The sequence below is a fragment of the Macaca mulatta genome, chromosome 5 (assembly GCF_049350105.2).
Source record: "Macaca mulatta isolate MMU2019108-1 chromosome 5, T2T-MMU8v2.0, whole genome shotgun sequence".
Classification (NCBI taxonomy): Eukaryota; Metazoa; Chordata; class Mammalia; order Primates; family Cercopithecidae; genus Macaca; species Macaca mulatta.
In genome coordinates, this window is record NC_133410.1 from 39265675 (window position 1) to 39291670 (window position 25996).

At 45.7% G+C, this 25996-nt stretch overlaps 1 pseudogene; it reads right to left on the reverse strand.

Moving 5' to 3' along the window:
- Positions 1-20175: 20175 nt before the first annotated feature.
- On the reverse strand, positions 20176-21221 carry LOC705407 (putative cytosolic acyl coenzyme A thioester hydrolase-like pseudogene; annotated as a pseudogene).
- Positions 21222-25996: the final 4775 nt, after the last annotated feature.

The following is a 25996-nucleotide window of genomic DNA, read 5'->3' on the forward strand; positions in this document are numbered from 1 at the left end:
CTCTCTTCCTTTCTGCTGCTCCCCAAGCTTCTCAGATTGTTTCTCCCCAGAAAAAGTACTTGTGGGAGTGGGGAAGGGGTGGCTGCCTGACTGATTGGAGTGACGGAGGGCTTGTAGGGCTGCTTTTCAGTCTTCAGACACCGCTCGCTGTCTTCACTGTTCCTACACTGCCTTCCAAAGTACCAGGCTTCAGTCCTCGAGTTGTGTTGCTTTTTGTGGGTCTTCTCCAACAAAGCTTGGCCTTCCTCTGCTCTGCTAATTTAGTCACCATTCCTCCATCTGCTTTTTGTCTTCATGTGCTGTGGGTTTGGGGAGAATAAATGTTTCCTAGTTTTATTGAAGATAGCATTTGTGTTTCTGTTTCTTGTTCTGATTGTGTTTTGGGGAGATTAAAAAAAATAGTCTAGAAAGGTCAATGTTCAGCCATTGAAAACCTGGAAGCTGTGGAGGTGACTTCTAGCAATTGCCTCCATTATTGCTGTCCAAACATGTTTAAAAAAAAAAAAATACAAAGAGTGCTCTGAAAGCAGTTCTGTCTGCCCATACTCTTTGCTCAGTGGCAGTGCCAAGTAGTGCTGCGCCTAACCATATTGGAGCCTGAGGCAAAAGAAAAAATTAGTAACACTGATCTAATCTTTATTTAACATTTCAATATTTTGTTCATTATGGAGTTTTGCTGCACCTATTTTGACTTAAAAATACTGCATTGGCCAGGCATGGTGGCTCACGCCTGTAATCTCAGCACTTTGGGAGGCCGAGGCAGGCGGATCACCTGAGGTCGGGAGTTCGAGACCAGCCTGACCAAAATGGAGAAACCCCATCTCTACTTAAAATACAAAAAATTAGCCAGGCATGGTGGTGCATGCCTGTAATTCCAGTTACTTGGGAGGCTGAAGCAGGAAAATTGCTTGAACCTGGGAGGCGGAGGTTGTGGTGAGCCGAGATCATGCCATTGCACTCTAGCCTGGGCAACAAGAGCAAAATTCCTTCTCGAAAAAAAAAAAAAGAAAGAAAAGCATTAAAATACTATTTTAAGGCTGGGCATGGTGACAAATGCCTGTAATCCCAGCACTTTGGGAGGGCAAGGTGGGTGGATCATCTGAGGTCAGGAGTTGAAGACCAGCCTGGCCAACATGGTGAAACCCTGTCTCTACTAAAAGTACAAAAATGAATTGGGCATGGTGGCATAGGCCTGTAATCCCAGATACTTGGGAGGGTGAGGCAGGAGAATCGCTTGAACCCAGGAGACAGACGTTGCAGTGAGCCGAGATCATGCCATTGCACTCTAGCCTGGGTGACAAGAGCAAAATTCCGTTGAAAAATATTATTTTATTACTAATATTACTTACTATTATTATTTATCACTTAATTACTGAGTGCTTTGGCGCCTTTTACATTTTACATCCCAGTTAGGTGACTTATTTCCTTCATCCTAATCCTGGTCCTGGGATGTATCACTTTTTTTTTTTTTTTCTGAGACAGAGTTTCACTCTTGTTGCCCAGCCTAGAGTGTGCAATGGCGAGATCTCGGCTCATCGCAATCTCTGCCTCCTGGGTTCAAGTGATTCTTCTGCCTCAGCCTCCCAAGTAGCTGGGATTATAGGCGCCCACCACAACGCCCAGCTAATTTTTTGTATTTTTAGTAGAGACAAGGTTTCACTGTATTAGTCAGGATGGTCTCAATATCCTGACCTTGTGATCCGCCCGCCTCAGCCTCCCAAAGTGCTGGAATTACAGGTGTGAGCCACTGCGCCCAGCTGGATGTATCTCTTTCTTCAGCTAATCATGCCCCACCCTGCAAGCCACTACAAATAAACATTTCATCTATTTGCTTTTTTTTTTTTTTCTCAGACCCTTTAGGTCTGAAACAGAGTTTAGGATGAAATATGTCATCTAAGCAAATACAACCTGGTTGCCATGCAAACTTACACCTTCAAGACATATCCCACAGTCATGCTTTCAATCAATTTATCTTCCTGGCTGGGCGCGGTAGCTCATGGGCTGTAATCTCAGCACTTTGGGAGGCGGAGGTAGGAGGATCACTTGTGGGCAGATCAGGAGACCAGTCTGGGCAACATGGTAAAACCCTGTCTATCAAAAATACAAAAAAACTAGCCAGGTGTGGTCCCAGCTACTAGGGAGGCAGAGGTGGGAGAATCGGTTGAGCCCAGGAGGTAGCACAGGTTGCAGTGAGCCAAGATCCTGCCACTGCATTCCAGCCTGGGCAATAGAGTGAGACCCTGTCTCAAAAAAAAAAAAAAAAAAAGGAAAAAAAAAAAAGAAGAAAATTATCTCCTTAATACATGGCTGTTGCTGAGTGTTCTCCTCTGTTCATAGAAAGAGTTGGTCTCTTATAAGAAATAGAAGATTGGGTCAAAGAGAGCCCTATCAGTATAATTAAGATGCCATTTTTTGTTTTTTTTTTTAAGACGGAGTCTCGCTCTGTCACCCAGGCTGGAGTGCAGTGGCACGATCTCAACTCACTGCAACCTCTGCCTCCGGGTTCAAGCAATTCTCCTGCCTTAGCCTCACGAGTAGCTGGGTCTATAGGTGCCCGCCACCACACCCAGCTAATTTTTTTTTTGTATTTTAAGTAGAGACGGGGTTTCACCACATTGGCCGGGCTGGTCTCAAACTCCTGATCTTGTGATCCGCCTGCCTCAGCCTCCCAAAGTGCTGGGATTACAGGCATGAGCCACCACTCCCAGCCAATGCCAGATCTTTATTCATACATGGTGCATAATGTAAGGACTGGGGTGGCACTGCTGATTCCAAAGCTTTGTTTTGGTTGGTTGTTTACTAAAATAAAGTGAGATTAACAGAGACGGAAGCATTTCCTCTAAAGTATTCTGGTGTTCATTTTTCTGCTAAAAACCTTGACATGAAGTAAAAGCAGTAACACTTCCTCATTTATCTCTACAATCACTACTATCACATGTGGGCAGCGTCAGAAAAGGATCTTCCCTTTTCTTTTCTTTTTTTGTTTTCGAGACAGAGTCTTGCTCTGTCATCCAGGCTAGAGTGCAGTGGCACAATCTCAGCTCACTGCAAACTCTGCCTGCCGGGTTCAGGCAATTCTCTTGCCTCAGCCTCCCGAGGAGCTGAGATTACAGTCATGAACCACCATGACCAGCTAATTTTTGTATTTTTAGTAGAGAAAGGGTTTCACCATGTCCCAGTCTGGTCTCAAACTCCTGACCTCATGATCTGCCTGCCTCAGTCTCCCTAAGTGCTGGGATTACAGGTGTCAGCCACCAAGCCTGGCCTTTTTTTTTTTTTTTTTTTTGAGACTGAGTCTCACTCTGTCACCCAGGCTGGAGTGCAATGGCATGGTCTCAACTCACTGCAACCTCTGCCTCCTGGGTTCAAGCAGTTCTCCCACCTCAGCCTCCCGAGTAGCTGGGAGTACAGGTGTGTGCCACCACACCTGGCTAATTTTTGTAATTTTAGTAGAGACATGGTTTCACTATGTTGGCCAGGCTGGTCTCGAACTCCTAACCTCGTGATCCACCCACCTCGGCCTCCCAAAGTGCTGGGATTACAAGCGTGAGTCACTGCACTCGGCCTTTTGTTTTTTGGTTTTTTTTTTTTTTGAGACAGAGGCTTTGCTCTGGCCCAGCCTGGAGTGCAGTGGCATAATCTCGGTTGACTATGAGCTCCACATCCCGGGTTCAGGCCGTTCTTCTGCCACAGTCTCCCAAGTAGCTGGGACTACAGGCGCCCGCCACAATGCTCAGATAGTTTTTTGTATTTTTAGTAGAGACGAGGTTTCACCATATTAGTCAGGATGGTCTTGATATCCTGACCTTGTGATCCACCCATCTCAGCCTCCCAAAGTGCTGGGATTACAGGCGTGAGCCACCGCTCTGTTCCTTTTTTTTTTTTTTTTTTTTAGAGGGAGTCTGGCTCTGTCACCCAGGCTGGAGTGCAGTTACACGGTATCGGCTCACTGAAACCTCTGCCTCCCAGGTTCAAGCAATTCTCCTGCCTCAGCCTCCCAAGTAGCTGGGATTACAGGCGCCCACCACCACGCCCGGCAAATTTTTTGTATTTTTAGTAGAGATGGGGTTTCACCATGTAGGCCAGGCTGGTCTTGAACTCCTGACCTCAGCTGATCCTCCTGCCTCAGCCTTCCACAGTGCTGGGATTACAGGCATGAGCAACTGCACCCGGCCAGCATCCTCCCTTGCTAATGACAAGATTTTTCAAGATTTTTCATGGTTAAATAGATGGAGGAGAAAGGCATTTTGGCTGCAAGGGAGTACTAAGATTAATGGTTGAATTTGTTTGTTCTTTTTTATTTTTTTAAGACAGAGTCTCGCTCTGTCGCCCAGGCTGGAGTGCAATGGCACCATCTCAGCTCACTGCAATCTCCACCTACCGGGCTCAAGCAATTCTCCTGCCTCAGCCTCCCGAGTAGCTGGTACTACAGGCACGCCACCATGCCCAGCTAATTTTTTGTATTTTTAGTAGAGACAGGGTTTAATCATGCTGGCCAGGCTGGTCTTGAATGTTGACCTCGTGATCCGCTCTCCTTGCCCTCCCAAAGTGCTGGGATTACAGGCGTGAGCTACCATGCTCGACTGTTTATTGTTTTGAGTTCTTGTTTTAATTGACTATGACAATTTAGGGATGTCTTGTAGACCACTGTCCATTGCTACAGTGAAGAACGATCATGTAGAAGGCATTCTCAGTCCTTGTGTGTTCATAGGAAATCTTAACATTTTGGGGATGTTATCTCTGTAAGCCACAGAGGCACCATGTCTTAATAAAGACACAGTGGTCACCTCATGCCTTACTTGCTATATCATACCCTTCAGGAAGGTCCAGGACAATGCCCTTCGAAGTCTCAAAGTGTGCACTGTGGACCAGAGTTGGTTCTGGAACTGTTGTTACTTGTCTGGGCTCAGATAATCATAGAAATTGAGTACAAGCATTTGGAAAATTTCACAGCAGGCCGGGCGCAGTGGCTCATGCCTGTAATCCCAGCTCTTTGGGAGGCCAAGGCAGGAGGATCACAAAGTCAGGAGTTCAAGACCAGCCTGGCCAACATAGTGAAACCCTGTCTCTACTAAAAATACAAAAAGTAAGCTGGGCATGGTGGTGGGTGCCTGTAATCCCGCTACTTGGGAGGCTGAGGCAGGAGAATTGCTTGAATCCAGGAGGCAGAGGTTGCAGTGAGTGGAAATCATGCCACTGCACTCCAGCCTGGGCGAAAGAGGGATACTCCGTCTCAAAAAAAAAAAAAAAAAAAAAAAAAAGGCCAGGCATGGTGGTGGCTCATGCCTGTAATCCCAGCACTTAGGGAGGCCGAGGTGGGCAGATCACAAGGTCAAGAGATCAAGACCATGCTGGCTAACACAGTGAAACCCTGCCTCTACTAAAAATACAAAAATTAGCTGGGCATGGTGGCCCACGCCTGGAGTCCCAGTTACTCAGGAGGCTGAGGCAAGAGAGTTGCTTGAACCCAGGAGGCAGAGTTTGCAGTGAGCTGAGATCTCGCCATTGCACTCAAGCCTGGGTGACACAGTGAGATTTCGTCTAAAAAATAAAAATAGACTGGGCGCGGTGGCTCACACCTGTAATCCCAGCACTTTGGGAGGCCGAGGGGGCGGATCACAAGGTCAGGAGATCGAGACCATCCTGGCTAACACAGTGAAACCCCGTTTCTACTAAAAATACAAAAAATTAGCCGGGCATGGTGACGGGCGCCTGTAGTCCCAGCTACCCGAGAGGCTGAGGCAGGAGAATGGTATGAACCCAGGAGGTGGAGGTTGCAGTGAGCTGAGATCGCACCACTGCACTCCAGCCTGGGCGACAGAGCCAGACTTTGTCTCAAAATAAATAAATAAATAAAATAAAATAAAATAAATAAATAAATAATAAAAATAAAAAATAAAAATAAATAAATAAATAAATAAAATAGGCCTGGCGTGGTGGCTCACACCTGTAATCCTAGCACTTTGGGAGGCCGAGGCAGGTGGATCACTTGAGGTCGGGAGTTCAAAACCATCCTGACCAACATGGTGAAACCCTGTGTTTAGTAAAAATACAAAAAATGTAGCTGGGCTTGGTGGCAGGTGCCTGTAATCCCAGCTACTCAGGAGGCTGAGGCAGGAGAATTGCTTGAACCCAGGAGGTGGAGGTTGCAGTGAGCCAAAGCTGTGCCACTGCACTCCAGCCTGTGCGACAGAGGAAGCCTCCGTCTCAAAATATATATATATATATATGTATATATATATCTAAAACAAATTAATTAAATTAAGTAAAAGTTAAAAAACACATATTAAGACTGTCAAGCAAAAAAGAAAAAGAAAAAACAAACAAACAAAAAAACAAAAAACCCCAAACCACACAGTTATTATGTCCCAGTTCTGGCAGGTCAGGAGTCTGGCCTGGGTTGGCCAGATCTTCTCCTCAGGGTCTCTCTAGGCCAAAAACAAAGTGTTGGCCATAAATCTCATCTGAGGCTCGAGGGCCTCTTTCAGGCTCACTGTGGTTGTTGGGTTGTTGGTAGAATTCAGCTCCTTGTGTTGTATTGTTGGCGTTCCCATTTTCTTTCTTTTTTTTTTTAGATGGAGTCTTGCTCAGTCGCCCAGGCTGGAGGGCAGTGGCGCGATCTCAGCTCACTGCAAGCTCCGCCTCCCGGGTTCTCGCCATTCTCCTGCCTCAGTCTCCCGAGTAGCTGGGACTACAGGTGCCCGCCACCACGCCCGGCTAATTTTTTGTATTTTTAGTAGAGACGGGGTTTCACCATGTTAGCCAGGATAGTCTCGCTCTCCTGACCTCGTGATCCGCCCCCTCGGCCTCCCAAAGTGCTGGGATTACAGGCGTGAGCCACCACGCCCGGCCCCCGTTTTCTTGCTTGCTGTTGACTAACGACTGCTCTCAGCGCCTCCAGTTGCCTCAGGTGCTTGCACTCAGCACCCTCCATAAGCCCATTCGCAACATGCCGGTTCACTTCAACTTCAAGGCCAGTAGGAACGTGTCTCTCTGTTGCTTTGCATTCTTTTATTTTTTAAATTTATTATTATTTTTTGAGACGGAGTCTCGCTCTGTCGCCCAGGCTGGAGTGCGGTAGCGCCATCTCAGCTCACTGCAAGCTCCGCCTCCCGGGTTCACGCTATTCTCCTGCCTCAGTCTCCAGAGCAGCTGGGATCCCAGGCGCCCGCCACCACGCCTGGCTAATATTATTTTTTTATTTTTTTTTTATTTTTAGTAGAGATAGGGTTTCACCATGTTAGCCAGGTTGGTCTTGATTTCCTGACCTCGTGATCCGCCTGCTTCGGCCTCCCAAAGTGCTGGGATTACAGGCATGAGCCACTGCGCGCGGACCGTTTTGCATTCTTTTAAAGGGCTTACAGGGCCAGGTGTGGTGGCTCACACCTGTAATCCTAACACTTTGGGAGGTCAGGGCAGGTGGATCACTTGAGGCCAGGAGTTCAAGGCCAGACTTGGCAACATGGCAAAAACCTGTCTCTGCAAAAAAAAAAAAAAAAAAGAAAAAAAAATTAGCTGGGGGTTGCTACAGTCCCAGCTCCTCAGGAGGCTGAGGTGGGAAGATGGCTTGAACCCAGGAGGTGGAGTTTGCAGTGAGCTGAGATTGCACCACTGCACTGCAGCCTGGGTGACAGAATCAGACCCTATCTCAAACAAACAAACAAACAAACAAACAAACAATAAGGGCTTACTGAATTAGGACAGGCCAACCAAGAAAATCTACTCTTTGATTAACTCAAAGTCAACTACAGAACAGTGATCTATCTAATTAAGGGAATAATACAGAGAACAGGAATCTCTAGGCTGGGCGCGGTGTCTCATGCCTGTAATCCCAGCACTTTGGGAGGCCGAGACGGGCGGATCACGAGGTCAGGAGATCGAGACCATCCCGGCTAACACAGTGAAACCCCGTCTCTACTAAAAATATAAAAAAATTAGTTGGGCATGGTGGCGGGCGCCTGTAGTCCCAGCTACTCGGGAGGCTGAGGCAGAAGAATGGCGTGAACCCGGGAGGCGGAGCTGGCAGTGAGCTGAGATCAAGCCACTGCACTCCAGCCTGGGTGACAGAGCGAGACTCCGTCTCAAAAAAAAAAAAAAAAAAAAAAGAGAACAGGAATCTCTGGACCATCTTAGAATTCTGCTTAGCAAACATTTTCTCTTCCCTTTGTTGAAAGTCCATTAGATACCCTGCAGGACTTGCAGCATGTGATGGCATTGGGGTACAGGGGAGAAAATCATGTGATTACGTAGCTTAATTTTTTTTTTTTTTGAGACAGGGTCTCGCTCTGTTGCTCAGGCTGCAGTGCAGTGGCATGATCATGGCTCAGTGCAGCCTAGACCTCCCAGGCTCAAGTGATCTTCCCACCTAAGCCTGCAGAGTAGCTGAGAATACAGATGTGTACACCACTCCCAGGTGAATTTTGTATATTTGGTAGAGAAGGAGCTTGGAAAAAAGTGATTTTGAAACTGATAAGGATTATTGAGGGTTAATTAGGTAAACATCTTGCAATGTTTGGCTTACAGATGAATAGCACATTGTATTAGTTACATACATATATATACACACGTATATATACACATTTTTTTTTTTTTGAAACACAGTCTTGCTCTGTCGCCCAGGCTGGAGTGTCAGTGGCATGATCTTGGCTCACCCCAACTTCCGCCTCCCAGGTTCAAGTGATTATCCTGCCTCAGCATCCTGAGTAGCTGGGATTACAGGCATGTGCCACCATGCCTGGCTAATTTTTGTACTTTAATAGAGATGGGATTTCACCATGTTGGCCAGGCTGGTCTGGAACTCCTGACCTCGTGATCTGTCCACCTTGGCCTCCCAAAATGCTGGGATTACAGGTGTGAGCCATCATGCCCGGCCAAAAAGAGTAAAATTTTTTTTTTTTTTTTTTTTTTTTTGCGCGACAGGGTCTTGCTCTGTCGCCCCAACTGGAGTGCAGTGGCTCGATCTCCGCTTACTGCAAGCTCCGCCTCCTGGGTTCACGTGGTTCTCCTGCCTCAGCCTCCTGAGTAGCTGGGACTACAGGTGCCCGCCACCATGCCTGGCTAATTTTTTGTATTTTTAGTAGAGACGGGGTTTCGCCGTGTTAGCTAGGATGGTCTCCATCTCCTGACCTCGTGATCTGCCCGCCTCCACCTCCCAAAGTGCTGGGATTACAGGCGTGAGCCACCGCGCCCAGCCCAAAAAGTAAATTTTAATACAATATAGACATGGGCAGGTCTCACTGTCTTGCCCAGACTGGTCTCATACTCCTGGGCTCAAGTGATCCTCCCACCTCAGCCTCCCAAAGTGCTGGGATTACAGGTTTGAGCCACTAAGCCCTGCCAAGATTGGCATTTGAATCAGTGGACTGCCACCTTCATCTGATGTGGGCAGGCACCATCCAATCAGCTGAGGGCCTGGATATAACAAAAAGGCAGAGGAAAGGCAAACTGCTGCACTCTCTCTTTTTGCTCGAGCCAGACACCTATGTTATCCTGCCCTTGGACATCACAACTCCAGGTTCTCTAGCCTTTGGACTCCTACAAGAGGCCTCCTAGGTTCTCAAGCCTTTGGCCTTCGACTAAGAGCTAAACCATTAGTTTAGCTCTCCTGGTTATAAGACCTTTGAACTTGAGGCCAGCGCGGTGGTTCACGCCTGTAATCCCAGCACTTTGGGAGGCCAAGGCGGGTGGATCACAAGGTCAGGTGTTCGAGACCATCCTGGCTAACACGGTGGAATCCCGTCTCTACTAAAAATACAAAAAATTAGCCAGGCGTGGTGGTGGGCGCCTGTAGTCCCAGCTACTAGGGAGGCTGAGGCAGGAGAATGGCGTGAACCCGGGAGGCGGAGCTTGCAGTGAGCTGAGATGGCGCCACCGCACTCTAGCCCGGGCGATACTCTGTCTCAAAAAAAAAAAAAAAAGACCTTTGAACTTCTACTGAGTCACGCTGTCAGCTTCCTTGGTTCTCTAGCATGCAGATGGCCTAATGTGGGACTTCTCAGCCTCCATAACTCTGTGTAACATTTCTCCTAATAAATGCCCTCTCGTCTCTCTCTCTCTCTCCATCCTATTGGTTCAATTTCTCTGGAAAACACTGACTAATACAAAGAGAGAGCTCAAGAGTGTGAAATATTCTTTTGAGAGGTCAGGCAAAAAATTGTTTGCTGATTATAGTGGCATGGAGATTGGTAGTGATCTTAGTAAGAGGAGTTTCAGGGGAGTAGTAAAGATGGAAGTCAGGGTGCAATGAGTTCAAGAGTGAATATTAGAAAAGGATAAACTTTGTGTTGGATTAAAATAAATGGTGACAGAATGAACTTGTGGTTTTTGATATATATATTTTAAAAACATAGAAACAATTATGAACATATATGTATTTGTGCATTGACGTACATACAATTTCTGGCCGGGCGTGGTGGCTCATGCCTGTAATCCCAGCACTTTGAGAGGCCGAGGCGGAAGGATCACCTGAGATCGGGAGTTCGAGACCAGTCTGACCAACATGGTGTACTAAAAATACAAAAATGAGCTGGGTGTGGTGGTGCATGCCTGTAGTCCCAGTTACTTGGGAGGCTGAAGTACGAGATTTGCTTGAACCCAGGGGCAGATGCCACAGTGAGCCAAGATGGCACCACTGTACTTCAGCCTGGGTGATAGACTGAGACTCTGTCTCAAAAAAACCCCAAAAACATCAAGACCAGCCTGGCCAACATAGTGCAACCCTGTCTCTACTAAAAATACAAAAAATTAGCTGGGTGTGGTGGTGGGTGCCTGTAATCCCAGGTACTTGGGAGGCTGAGGCAGGAGAATCTCTTGAGCCTGGGAGGCAGAGGTTGCAGTGTACCGAAATGGCGCCATTACACTCTAGCCTGGTCAACAAGAGGGAAACTCTGTCTCAAAAACAAACAAACAAAAAACAAAAACAAACAAACATACATACAATTTCTTAACTCTATTCACTAAGATGGCCTGGGGGCTGGGCTCAGTGGCTCACCCCTGTAATCCCAGCACTTTGGGAGGCCCAAGTAGGAGGATTGCTTGAGCCCAGGAGTTCAAGGCCAGCCTGGTCAACATGGCAAACCCTGTTTCTACAAAAAAAAAAAAAAAAAAAAAAAGACAAAAATTAGCCAGGGGTGGTGGTGCACATTTGCAGTCCCAGCTACTTGAGAGGTTCAGGTGGGAGGATTGCTTGAGTCTGGGAGGTCAAGGCTGCAATGAGCTGTGATCATGCCACTGTACTCCAGCCTGGGTGACAGAGTGATACCCTGTCTCAACAAAATAAAATAAAATAATAAAAAAGAGGGCCTAGGAGCAGTGATACCCCAGTAGCAATGAGTACAACTAGTGCTCAGATCTTGGTCCCTTAGTAGTAGTCTTTGATGAAAAGAACCTCCTTCGAGCTCTTTGGAGAAGTGCTTGTTTCCAGGGTTGGGAGAGGATGAGCCTGGAACATCTTGTAGTGCCAGAAAATAAAGAACTGCTTAAACAAAGAAGTGGAGGCTGGGCATGGTGGCTCATGCCTGTAATGCCAGCACTTTAGGAAGCTGAGTCAGGTGGAATGCTTGAGTGCAGGAGTTTGAGACCAACCTGGGCAATGTGGGGAGACTCTGTCTCTACAAAAAATAAAAAATTAACTGGGAGTGGTGGCAGGTGCCTGTAGTCCCAACTACTCAGAGGCTGAGGTGAGATGATTGCTTGAGCCTGGGAGGTTAAGGCTGCAGTGAGCTATGATTGCACCACTGCACAGCCTAAGTGACAGAGCTAGACCCTCTCTCAAAAAAATAAAATAAATAAATAAATAAAAATAAAAAAGGAAGTGGACATGTCAAAAGGACTCATAAACTAATCTGAAGGAGTGCCCAATTACCAAACCTGGAACAATCTAAGAAACAATATAAATAATGACGGTATTGGATTATAATCCATGGAATAACTATCCAGGAGTCCATACTGACATAAATATAATTAAATGAATAAATGAGAGAGCAGGAACAATTATTTTTTACAGAAAACTTCCAATTAATAAATGTAGAATGAATGTGGGAAATATACAATCTCCAATATATAAACACAACAGTAATTGTTGCAGGCAAGACCCACTGATGAATGGTAAAATCAGTGGTTGAGGCCAGGTGCAGTGGCTCAGGCCTATAATTCCAGGACTTTGGGAAGCTGAGATGGCAGGATAACTTGAGGCTAGGAGTTCAAGTCTACCCTTGGCAACCCAGAGAGACCATGTCTCTACAAAAATAATTTAAAAAATTAGCTGGGTGTAGTGGAGTGCACCTTAGTCCCAGCTATTTGGGAGGCTGAGGTGGAGGGATTCCCTGAGCTCAGGCATTTGACTCTGCAGTTATGATTGTGCCACTGCACTCCAGCCTAGGTGATAGAGAGAGACCCTGTCTCTAAAGATAAAAAAAAAAAAAAAAAAAAAAAAATCAGTGGTTTGAGGAGAAACAGGACATTTGCATATCCTCAAAGTAACTCCTCAAAGATATTTATCAATATACAAACGAAAAGACAGTAATTTAATTCCTGATAGATACCAGCCTAACCAAGTGACCAAGATTAATACCAGTAATAAGATGTATTAGCATCATATATCCTCTGATATAATGCATTGAGAGAACTTTTGATATAACTTTTGTGGCATTTTTGTCAAAAATCCACGACTTCAATCTAATTATGAAAAAAATGCCAGATAAACTGAATTGAGAGATATTTTGCAAGATGACTACTAATACTCATCCAAGTGTCAAAGTCGGCTGGTGCAGGGGCTCACGCCTGCAATCTCAGAGCTTTGGGAGGTTGAGGCTGGAAGATCGCTTTAGCTTAAGAGAACAGCCTGGGCATCAGAGTGAGACTTTGTCTCTACAAAAAATTTGAAAAGTAGCTGAGTGTGGTGGCCCATGCTCATCTCTCAGCTATTTGGGAGGCTAAGGTGGAAGGATTGCTTGACCCGGGGAAATGGACGTTGCGGTGAGCCAAGATCACACATTGCACTATAGCCTGGGTGACAGAGCGAGACTCTGTCTTACAAAAAAAAAAAGTGTCAAAGTTATGAAAGACAAGGAAAGACTGAAGAATTGTCATAGATTGGAGAAGACTAAGGAAACACAACTAAATGCAGTATGGGATTCTGGATTGGATCATGGAACAGAAAAAGGACATTACCAACATGGTGAAAACTCATCTCTACTAAAAATACAAAAAGTTAGCCAGGCGTGGTGGTGCAGGCCTGTAATCCCACTACTCAGAAGGCTGAGGCAGGAGAATCGCTTGAACCTGGGAGGTGGAGGTTGCAGTAAGCCAAGATCATGCCACTGCCCTCCAGTGTGGGCAACAGAGGAATACCCACCCTGTCTCAAAAATAAAATAAAATAAATTAAATTAAAATAAATAAATAAAAAGAAAAAGGACATTAGGGAGAAAACTGGTAAAATCCAAATAAGGTATATAGTTTATAGTGATTTAGTAATGTTAACTTCATAGTTTTGATCATTGTACTATGCTTGTGCATGTTTTTAACATTAGAGGAAGCTGGGTGAAGGGTATATGTGAATTCTGTACTATTTTTATAACTTTTTTGTAAGTGTAAAATTATTTCGAAATAATTTTTTTTTTAAAGGCATATAAAGGGCATGGGGGTGGGACCTAAAACACAGGGGACGCCGGGTGAGGTGGCTCACACCTGTAATCCCAGCACTTTGGGAGGCCAAGGTGGGCAGATCACTTGAGGTCAGGAGTTTGAGACCAGCCTAGCCAACATAGAGAAACGCTATCTCTACCAAAAACACAAAAATTAGCCGGGCATGGTGCTGTGTGCCTGTAATCCCAGCTACTCGGGAGGCTGAAGCACAAGAATCACTTGAACCCGGGAGGTGGAGGTTGCAGTGAGCTGAGATCGCATCACTGCATTCCAGCCTGGGCTACAAAGCAAGACTCTGTCTCAAAAAAATAAACAAATAAATAAAATAAATACATAAATAAATAAAACACAGGGGAAAGAGCAGCCTTAGTTAGGAGGAGCTATGCCTCTCCCATGGTATCAAGAAGGCTGGCAGAAGGCATGAGTGGTCCTGTAGATGAGTTTACGGTCTTGGTGGCCGAAAGCTGATAAAGTTCTTCAGCGGGGTTCATGGCTGCATTCTCAAAGCCAATTCACAGGACATAGCATAGAATGAGGACTGGACAAATGTTTATCGAACTGAACAGGACTGAGTTTGAAACACAACTACATTATGATTATATCATTATTTCTACCTATGTGGCTTTAGGCATGTTACTCATTCTCTCAGTGCCTCTATTTCCTATGAAAATGGGAATATAATCCCAGTTGTTGAGGCAGAGATTAATATATATTTACCCAAATCTGTTTCATTTTATTTCTGGGCACATAGCTAAATCATACTTTCCTGCCTCCAATTCTGTTAGGCACAGAGCTGACCAGCACTTCATTGGCTCTGAATACATGTTTGATGAAAGAATATAACTATTGACATGCTCCATTACAAACTTTGTTGTGTCACCGTTTCTTCCGTATCTTGATACGGAACAAACGACATCTTGTCTGGCCATGGAGGTGGTTAAGACTAAATGAAAATTTCCAAGAGATAATTTGTCATAAAGGATATGACTTGCTTTACACAGAACCAACTGCTAATGACTAACCCTTCTTTAATTATGAGCCATGGAGAACAGTCATGCATTAAACATTCCTTGACATCCACCGGGCACAGTGGGACATTGGATAGACCCAGATGAAAATAATAGTTCACGGCCAGGCACGGTGGCTCACGCTGTAATTCCAGCACTTTGGGAGGCTGAGGTGGGTGGATCACCTGAGGTCAAGAGCTCAAGACCAGGCTGGCCAACATGGTGAAACCCCGACTCTACTAAGAATACAAAAATAAGCTGGGTGTGGTGGCAGGCACCTGTAATCCCAGCTACTTGGGAAGCTGAGACAGGAGCATCACTTGAACCCAGGAGGTGGAGGTTGTAGTGAGCCAAGGTTGTGCCATTGCACTCCAGCCTGGATGACGAGCGTGAAACTTCATCTCAAAAAAAAAAAAAAAGAGGCCGGGCGCGGTGGCTCACGCCTGTAATCCCAGCACTTTGGGAGGCCGAGGCGGGCGGATCACAAGGTCAGGAGATCGAGACCACGGTGAAACCCCGTTTCTACTAAAAATACAAAAAAAATTAGCCGGGCGCGGTGGCGGGCGCCTGTAGTCCCAGCTACTCAGGAGGCTGAGGCAGGAGAATGGCGTGAACCCGGGAGGCGGAGCTTGCAGTGAGCCGAGACTGCGCCACTGCACTCCAGCCTGGGCGACAGAGCGAGACTCTGTCTCAAAAAAAAAAAAAAAAAAAAAAAAAAGAAAGAAAATAATAGTTCGAAAAACTGAAAAATAGTTCAGGTGCTGTGGCTCATGCCTGTAATCCCAGCACTTTGGGAAACCAAGGTGGGAGGATTGCTTGAGCCCAGGTATTTGAGACCAGTCTGGGCAAAATAGTGAGACCCTGTCTCTACAAAAAAAATTAATAAAAATAAAAATAATAAAAACAAATCAGCTGGGCCTAGTGGCATGAACTAATCGGGAGGCTGAGGCGGGAGAATCCCAGAGGGAGTAGGAGTCCTGGAGGTCTAGGCTGCAATGACCCTGTCTCCAAAAAACAAAACAAAACAAAACAAAACAAAAAAAGAGAGAGAGGGAAAAGAAAGCAAATAAAAAAAATTAAAGGGCCAGGCACGGTGGCTCATGCCTGTAATCCCAACACTTTGGGAGGCCAAGGAGGGCGGATCACGAGGTCAGGAGTTTGAGACCAGACTGGCCAATATGACGAAACCTCATCTGTACTAAAAATACAAAAATTAGCTGGGCATGGTGGTGCGTGCCTGTAATCCCAGCTACTCAGGAAGCTGAGGCAGAAGAATTGCTTGAACCCAGGAGGCAGAGGTTGCAGTGAGTCGAGATCGTGCCAGACTCTGTCTCAAAAAAAAAAAAAAGGAAAAAATCAGAAACATTTTGCTGGAGTGTTTCCTACTTTTTTGCTCCCTCGGGCTGCCCCACTCAGCTAATTTGAGGACATAGGATTATAAGAAAGGTGTGAGGACTGGGGGGTGTGTTGTGGTTAGAAAATTGGAAAATTGAATTGCAGCTAATACAAACTTTCTGGCTACTTAGAGTCTTCTAGGGTTGTAGTACCTTGGATTAAGTCATTATGGTTTAGATTTTGAACTTCAACATTCTCAGTTCAATAACATGGTCAAGTCAGTTATATGAAAATGAGTTAAATGAATCCATGGATTCTCATGCCAAACAGTCTCTTGTGAGAATATATAAACCAGAATGTTAATTTACTATCTTACAATGAGAAATGTAACCGGACAGCAGATTGTATATTCAGATTGTATATTTTATCAGCTGCTTGAGATTTTTTGTTTTGTTTTTGAGACAGGGTCTCACTCTGTCACCCAGGCTGGAGTGCAGTACGATCTCAGCTCACTGTAACCTCTACCTCCTGGGCTCAAGCCATCCTCCTACCTTGGCCTCCTTAGTAGCTGGGTCTACAGGCTCAAGCCACCATACCAGCTAATGTTTTGTATTTTTGGTAAAGACAGGATTTTGCCATGTTGTCCAGGCTGGTCTTGAACTCCTGGTCTCAAGTGAACCACCTGCCTGGGCCTGCCAAAGTGCTGGGATTACAGGCGTGAGTCATCACCCCAGCCTGCTTGAGATATTCTTTCCTTATAGGATAATCTACATGGGAAGCCTAGTTATAATCAGATTTTCTGGTAAACAGGAATCTGGAGCAAGAAGAATTAGATCGGTAATCATAAAAGACCAGTGTTATCTAATTACGATAACCAAATGCAATCATTTCAGCTTTAAGAACAGAATTGCTAAGAGAGGGTTGCTTTTTCTCTACTGCTATTTTCTTTCATGTGAGTTGAGCTGGAATGATGCGCTCATTGCTTTCCCTTTATTCATTGTAATCCAAGGCAGAGAGTAACTCATCTGATTGCTAAATCAGGAAGAACAACCTAGGTATGCTTGCCTCATTTCTTCTCATTTCTCTCAAGAGTACACACTTCCTCTGGGATTTAAGCCTTACTTGGGCCAGTGTGTTCAGTGTTGTTCAGAGCCAACTTCTTCCTTAGGCACAGCAGGCAGTGCCTAGGGTCCATGAAAATGTTTTAATTTCCTTAAAAATCGGAAGAAAAAAAATGAGGCTGGGTGTGGTGGCTCAAGCCTGTAATCCCAGCACTTTGGGAGGCTGCTGCCGTAGGATCCCTTGAGCCCAGGAGTTGGAGACTAGCCTAGGCAATATAGTGAGACCCCGTATCCTTATCTACAAAAAAATTTAAAAATTGGCTGGGTGTGGTGCCATGTGCCTTTGGTCCCAGTTACTCGGAAGGCTGAGGTGGGAGGATCCTTGAGCCCAGGAGGCTTAAACTGGAGTGAGCCGAGATATTGGTGCTACAGTCTGGCCTGGGCAACACCCTGTATGGAAAAAAAAAAAAAAAAAAGAAAAAAGAAAAAACAGAAGAAGAAAAAAGTGAATTTGTAGCTCAAAAATGTTTTAATATATGTATATCAGTATAGCCATAATGTACAATTTTTAGTATATATATTTAATGAAGGAAAAAGAAGGGGAGCCCAAGGAAAAAGCAGAAGTGCCTATGGCCCCATGAAAGCCATAATGTGTGCCTTTGCTGCCTGTGGAACATGGTAGGTAAGTGTGTATCATTCTGGGGTTCAGGTGACAGGTCAGTTTGGTTCTCATGAGCTGCATCCTCCAGTTAATCCTTATCAGTTCAAGGTGATATCTGACCTCACATTTACCTTATGCTTGCCCTTTATTCTCAATTTGGGCAGAGAAGAGCCATGTCCTTTATTGGATGCCCTCAAGACCTCAACATAAACTATAGGAATATATATTTACTGAATCACACTGAAGGAGACTGGAGAATCTGTGTAGTGAGCAAGGCTACACTGATCGATGCTGGCTAACTTCTGCAGAAATACCGTTATTTAACTTCCCTTTTCTATGGTCCATACAGATCAAATCCTTCTATATATATCTATGTATATGTGTGTGTGTGTGTGTGTGTATATATATATATATTTTTTTTTAGACAGAGTCTTGCTCTTTCACCCAGGCTGGAGTGCAGTGGTGCCATCTTGGCTCAGTTCAAGCGATTCTCCTGCCTCAGCCTCCCAAATAGCTGAGATTGCATGTACACTCCACCATGCCCAGCTAATTTTTGTATTTCTAGTAGAGATGGGGTTTTGCCATGTTGGCCAGGCTGTTCTCAAACTCCTGACCTCAAGAGATCCGCCCACCTTGGACTCCCAAAGTGCTGGGATTACAGATGTGAGCCACTGCGCCAGGCCCAAATCCTTCTATATTTTGCATTTAGCCAAAAAAAAAAAAAAAAAAAAAAAGAGAGAGAGAAAACTCATTGACATGATTGTATACATTATGATTGATTTCTGATTTGGAACAAGTTTTTGTTGTTGTTGTTGTTTTGAGACGGAGTCTTGCTCTGCAGCTGAGGCTGGAGTGCAGTGGCTCAATCTCGGCTCACTGCAACCTCCGCCTCCCAGGTTCAAGGGATTCTCCTGCCTCAGTCTCCTGAGTAGCTGGGACTACAGGCGCACTCCACCATGCATGGCTAATTTTTGTATTTTTAGTAGAGCTGGGGTTTTCACCATGTTGGTCAGACTGGTTTCGAACTCCTGACCTCAGGTGATCCACCCACCTCAGCTTCCTAAAGTGCTGGGATTACAGGGTGAGCCACCAAGCCCGGCCCAAGGCATGGTTTTATATATTAAAAAGTTGCTGGGTGCGGTGGCTCACGCCTATAATCCCAGCACTTCAGGAGACCGAGGCAGGTGGAATACCTGAGGTCAGGGGTTTGAGACCAGCCTGACCAACATGGTGAAACCCCATCGCTACTAAAAATACAAAAAATTAGCCAGGCATAGTGACAGACGCCTATAATCCCAGCTACTCGGGAGGTTGAGGCAGGATAATTGCTTGAACCAGAGAGGCAGAGGTGCAGTGAGCTGAGATCGTGCCATTGCACTCCTGCCTGGGCAACAAGAGCAAAAGTATGTCTCAAAAAAAAAAAAAAGTCACTGATGTTCAGTGATATTATTACATTCGGAGAGCAAGTTGGGATTACAAATAACATTTTTCCAGGTAAATCAGTATATTCTTAGTTTTTTTTCCCCTTATCTACATTAGTTACCTGATTAAAAATCCTGGATATTTGAGTTCTAGTTTTTTCTTTTTTTTTTTGTTTTGAGACAGAGTTTCGCTCTTGTTGCCCAGGCTGGAGTGCAGTAGCGTGATCTCGGTTCAGTGCAACCTCTGCCTCCCAGGTTCAAGAGATTGTCCTGCCTCAGCCTCCCGAGTAGCTGGGATTACAGGCGCCCGCCACCACACCCAGTTAAGTTTTGTATTTTTAGTAGAGATGGGTTTTGCCATGTTGGCTAGGCTGGTCTGGAACTCCTGACCTCAAGTGATCCGCCTGCCTCAGCCTCTCAAAGTGCTGGGATTACAGGCGTGAGCCACCGCGCCCGGCAGAATTTTTTTTTTTTTTTTTTTTTCCCCAGCCAAGCAGCAGCTTTATTAGTGGTGCTGGGTTCTTCCCATACCTTGCAGTGTGCTGGGAAGCATTCCCCAGGGTTTCCACAGAATGCCTCCCAGCGCTCGGGACAACACTGTGTAGCTTTGACACTGGAATGATAGAAATAAAGCTTTGGTGTGTAGGTTTGCAGGAGAGAGTACAGGTTAATACTATGATACGAAAAATTCAGACAACACCAGTTCTCAATGTGAATTGGGTTTTTGGCCAAAGGGGTAACTTCTATGTGACTGGACACTGGGCCTGTTGCCACATCTACTCAAGGCCCCAGCGGCAGGAGGAGGGCGTCTAGGGCTGAGGCTCCAAGTGGCCCTGCCACTTCGCCTTCATCGGCAGGTACCGCCCTTTGCCTTCCTCTAAGCGCTTCTCTCTCTCTCTCTTTTTTTTTTTTGAGACAGAGTTTCGCTTCTGTTGCCCAGGCTGGAGTGCTCCCTGCAACTTCCGCCTCCGGGTTCAAGAGATTCTCCTGACCCAGCCTCCTGAGTAGCTGGGATTACAGGCGTGCACCATCACTATCACGCCCGGCCAAGTTTTTGTATTTTTAGTAGAGACGGGGTTTCACCACGTTGAGCAGGCTGGTCTGAACTTCCAACCTCAGATAATTCGCCTGCCTCAGCCTCCCAAAGTGCTGGGATTACAGACTTGAGCCACTGAGTCAGGCTTCAAAGCGTTTCTTCTCATCCTGGGTCTCGGGCAAGCGCTGGGGCATGGGCAGCGACCCACCCTCCTGGCTCAGTGACACAGGTGAAGACACTGGCGGCCCGGTAGCGCTTCTGGGAGCTGTCTGCAACAGAGTTGGCGTCCACCAAGACCTCTATTTCTACGGATTTATTGCTCGTGAAGGCCATGCGTCCGGAGATGGTCTTGATGCAGTCTTTTCTGATCTTGTCGTGAAAATTAATGGCGTTCACGGAAGCTGTGACGAGGTTGGTCTTGCAGTGGCGTGCAGCCACGATCCCGACGACCTCGTCCGTGAGCTTCATGGTCACGCCTTCATGCACGAAGCTGTGCAGGGTACAGTCTGAAGGCCCCACCAGGTGGATCAAGCTGGACTGGCTGTAGCTGACAGTGTTCGGCTCTGGGTTGAGGACTGGCTGGACGACGTCCTGGTTCCTCCACTTGGTCTCCATGCGCTCCAGCTTCTGGGTTTTGTACCGCTTCCGGCCCTCCTCCTCCTGCTCCTGCCGGGAATACACAACAGGAGGCACTTCGAGGACCTTGTCCACGTTCTTCAGCGACAGGGGCACATACCAGAGGGTGGCCTTATTGGTCAGCTTTTTGGTACCTGTAAGGATGTTTTCCGACATCACGTTGACCTGCACCTCCACTGAGTGCTTGGAAGTGTAGGTGATCTCCGCGCTGATGTGGGCCACCTCACCGATGCACATGGGCCACAGGAAGTCGGTGTGCTCGACCCGTGCCAGAGTGGCCACACAGCGGTCCCTGTTCTGGCTGTTGCAATGCCAGGTGCTGATGATGGCGCCCACCTCCTCGATCATCTTCAAGATGGTCACCCCTAGACATTGCGGGCCACACTGGCATCATCTGGCCGCATGATCCTGCAGATCTGGATGGCAGACGGCGTCTGGATGTCTGGGCCACACACGCTGGCAGCTGCCGCGGTGGCTGCGGGCCGGCGCAGGTGTCTGGCAGGCCTGGCGCGGAATTGAGTTTTAGTATTGAGAAAATTAAAATTTTGGTTGTTAAAATGATTGCAGTTTTAGCTAACTTCAATTTTAAAATTCACCAATAATAAAACTATTATTTATCAATAAGTAGAAACGAGTTAGAAAATATTCAATCCTTTCAATTCAGTTGGGGAATAAACTAATATTTTTCGAACACCTGACACATATCAAGCATTTACTTACGTATTTGCATCCATATTGCAGTTTAATTCCTGCAACTGTCCTGGACGGGCACAGTGTCTCAGGCCAGCATTTTGGGAGGCTGATGGGGGAGGATCGCTTGGGCCCAGGAGTTCATAGACCATCCTGGGCAACATAGTGAGATCTCCATCTCTAAAGAAAACTAAACAAAACAAAACCAGTTCTTTTTTTTCTTTTTTTTAGAGAGGCTCTCACTCTGTCACCCAGGCTGGAGTACAGTGGCACAATCTCGGCTCACTGCAACCTCCGCCTCCCAGGTTCAAGCAATTCTCCTGTCTCAGTCTCCCGAGTAGCTGCGATTACAGGGTCTTGCCACCACGCCTGGCTAAAAACCAGTTCTTTAAATTTAGCATCCTGGTGAGGCACGGTGGCTCATGCCTGTAATCCCAGTATTTTGGGAGGCTGAGGCAGGTGGATCACTTGAGTTCAGGAGTTTGAGACCAGCCTGGGCAACATGGCAAAACCCTGTCTTTACAAAAAATACAAAAATTAGCCAGGCATCGTGGCATGTGCCTGTAGTCCCTGCTACCTGGGAGGCTGAGGTGGGATGATCACTTGAGTTCCAGAGGCAGAGGTAGCAGTGAGCCGATATAGTGCCACTGCACCCCAGCCTGGGCAAAAGAGTGAGACCCTTTCTAAAAAAAAAAAAAAAAAAAAAAAAAAAAAAAAAAATTAGCATCCTTATCCCCACTGTAGAATTAAAGAAATTGAGGCTAGGAGCAGTTAAATATCTTTGCAGAGATCATACATTAATGGGATGGCAGAACTAAAAATATGGATCTACACCTAAAGTTTAAAAGCCTGTATTATTTTCCACTTCACCATACTACTTCTCTTAGTAAAAATAACAGTGATGATGCTTTGTATCTGTCTTACCTCACATAAATTTTAACAAAGGTCCTTAAGGACAGGGGCTATGTCTTATACTTTTACAGTATCCCTAATGAATTTTCAGGAAATATTGCTTGAATGGTATGGTTGGTTCCTGGTATTTAAATACTGTTATTTAATTTTTCAATGGTATTTCAATGATAGAAATAAATTATGCTTTTTTAACTTTAGTGTTTATAATGCAATTATTCTGACTTATTTCACATCAGAGATAATTTTATCCAGTTTAAATTCATCTTACATAGAAAATGTGTAAACAGGCTGAATGCAGTGGTTCATACCTGAATCTCAGCACTTTGGGAGGCTGTGGCAGGCAGATTGCTTGAGCTCAGGAGTTTGAGACCAGCCAAGGGAGCATGGCAAAACCCTGTGTCTACAAAAAATATAATTATTAGCCATGCATGGTGGCACATGCCCGTGGTCCCACCTATTGGGAGGCTGAGGTGGGAGGATCACCTGAGCCCAGGGAGTTTGAGGCTGCAATAAGCTGTGATCACGCCACTGCACTCCAGTCTGGGAGACAGAGTGAGACCATGTCTCAAAAAAAAAAAGCATAAATAAATATGCAGTTATGTTTGCTGCCATTCTGCCATTTTTTGGAGTGTATGATTTTTTGGAGCATTATTATATCACGCTCATATAAAATATATTTAATATATTTAACTTCATTTGTAGGCTATTGAACTCTAGGAGTTGCCTTATGAATACCATTCTGGGACTTCCAGGATTTTCCTAAGTACTTTCTGTCTGTTCAGTACCAGGAATAATAATATAAAATAAATAGTAAAAGGATAGTACTATCTATAGAGTTGAAAACACTGACAGAGAAATGGACTTTGCCTTCAGAAAGGTATTAGCCTGAAAGGGTTAAGTAGTCCTAGAACTTGGAAACATGTATGTTTTCCTTTTTCTTTCTTTTCTTTCTTTTTTTTTTTTTTTTTTTTTTTTTTTGAGTCTTGCAGAATTAGCTAGAATGGAAACCCATATTTGAATGTACTAAAATAACTATCAGCCAAGGACTCTTCACTCTGGGATTGGTGCTCTTGCCCTGGCCCTAATGCCTTTCTTTTCAAAATACAAACCAGATCAAACCAAACAAAAATGTCTCACACTCCTCAAACTCCATTCTAATTAGCAACATTCAGAATTTATCTTTCAGGCAGGTCATTACCAAACATTGAAAAACCTAACTTCTTAGGCAGGGACTGAGAGGAAAGTCTAGTGGGTGGAATGTGTTACTTGGCCCCAGGCCCAGCTCACATTTTCCATAAGCAAACACCACCTTAGACCTTAGCTTAGGGTGAATGTCTTTTTTTTTTTTTTTTTTTTTCTTTTTGAGACGGAGTCTTGCTGTGTCACCCAGGCTGGAGTGCAATGGCCAGATCTCGGCTCACTGCAAGCTCCGCCTCCCGGGTTCACGCCATTCTCCTGCCTCAGCCTCCCGAGTAGCTGGGACTACAGGCACCTGCCACCTCGCCCGGCTAGTTTTTTTTTTGTATTTTTTAGTAGAGACGGGGTTTCACCGTGTTAGCCAGGATGGTCTCGATCTCCTGACCTCGTGATCCGCCCGTCTCGGCCTCCCAAAGTGCTGGGATTACAGGCTTGAGCCACCGCGCCCGGCCTAGGGTGAATGTCTTTAACAACACCTCTGGAGCTGGCCTCCCTCAATTTAGGAGGTTTTTTTTTTTTTTTTTTTTAAGTACAATCAAATTTTGAGAACCTAAATAATTTCATTACAAAGAACTTTACATTTCCCTTTAACAAGCATTTACAGAAAAACTACTATGAGGTCACCCACAGTGGCTCACGCCTGTAATCCTAGCACTTTGGGAGGCCAAGGCACGCAGATCAGTTGAGGCCAGGAGTTCAAGACCAGCCTAGCCAACATGTCAAAAACCCATCTCCACTAAAAATACAAAAATTAGCCGAGCATGATGGTGCATGCCTGTAATCCCAACTACTTGGGAGGCTGACGCAAGAGAATCGCTTGACCCAGACGGGGGAGGTTGCAGTGAGCCGAGATCACGCCACTGCATTCCAGCCTGGGTGACAGAGTGAGACCCTGTCACAAACAAACAAACAAACAAAAACAAAAAGGAAAACCTGCTATGATAGTTAGATTTCTCTGGATGCAACTATCAAGAAACAACTCAAGTTAGCTTAGGCCAAAAAAGGAGAGATTTATTGTAAGAATATAGGGATGTTTTGAAGAAACCAAGGAGAGAGATGTAGCTGGCCCAGGAAAGACCAGAAACAAGTTGTTGAGAGCCCAGACATCATTTTCTCTCCATCTCTCCAATATCTCTTTTCTTCCTGTTTCTTCTCCCTAGAGCAGCTTCCTCTGCTACCCTGGACTGACGTAGAATATAGCTGCCTCCAACTCCTGAGTTAATCCTATACAAGCTCAGCAGCACAAAGAAACTGAGAATCACAAATCTTTCATATTTTTACTTAAACGCTATTTATTTTTACACAGCAAATAGATTTTTTTGGGGGGTCTTGCTCTGTTACCCAGGCTGGAGTGCAGTGGAGCAATGATAGCTCAAGCCATCCTTTCACCTCAGCCTCCAAAGTAGCTGGAACTACAGGCACACACCACAGTGCCCAGGTAATTAAAATTTTCTTCTTTTTTTTCTTTTCTTTTTTTTTTTTTTAAGGCCGGGCACAGTGGCTTATGCTTGTAATCCCAGCACTTTGGGAGGCTGTGGCAGGCAGATCACTTGAGGTCAGGAGTTCGAGACCAGCCTGGTCAATACGGTCAGACCTCATCTCTACTAAAAATACCAACATTAGCTGGGTGTGGTGGTGCGTGCCTGTAATTCCAGCTACTCGGGAGGCTGAGGCAGGAGAATCACTTGAACCCAGGAGGTGTTGAACGTGGGAGGTGGAGGTTGCAGTGAGATTAGATTGCGCTACTACACTCCAGCCTGGGCAACAAAGTGAGACTCTGTCTCAAATTTTAAAAAAGTAAAAAAAAAAAAAAAAATTTGGGCCTGGTGTGGTGGCCCATGCCTGTAATCTCAGCACTTTGGGAGGCCAAGGTGGGCAGATCACCTGAGGTCAGGAGTTTAAGACCACCCTGGGAAACATGGTGAAACTCCATTCTATACTAAAAATACAAAAATTAGGGCTGGGTGCAGTGGCTTACGCCTGTAATCCAAGCACTTTGGGAGGCCGAGACGGGCGGATCACCTGAGGTTAGGAGTTCGAGACCAGCCTGGCCAACATGGAGAAACCCCCGTCTCTACTAAAAATACAAATTTAGCCGGGTGTGGTGGCCCATGTCTGTAATCTCAGATACTCGGGAGGCAGGAGAATCGCTTGAGCATGGGAGGTGGAGGTTGCAGTGAGCCGAGATCATGCCATTGCACTCCAGCCTGGGCAACAAGAGCAAAACTCCATCTCAAAAAACAAAACAAAACAAAACAAAAATTAGCCTGGCATGGCGGCAGGCACCTGTAATCCCAGCTACTCGGGAGGCTGAGGCAGGGGAATCGCTTGAACCTGGGAGGCGGAGGTTGCAGTGAGCCGAGACATGCCATTGCACTCCAGCCTGGGTGACAGA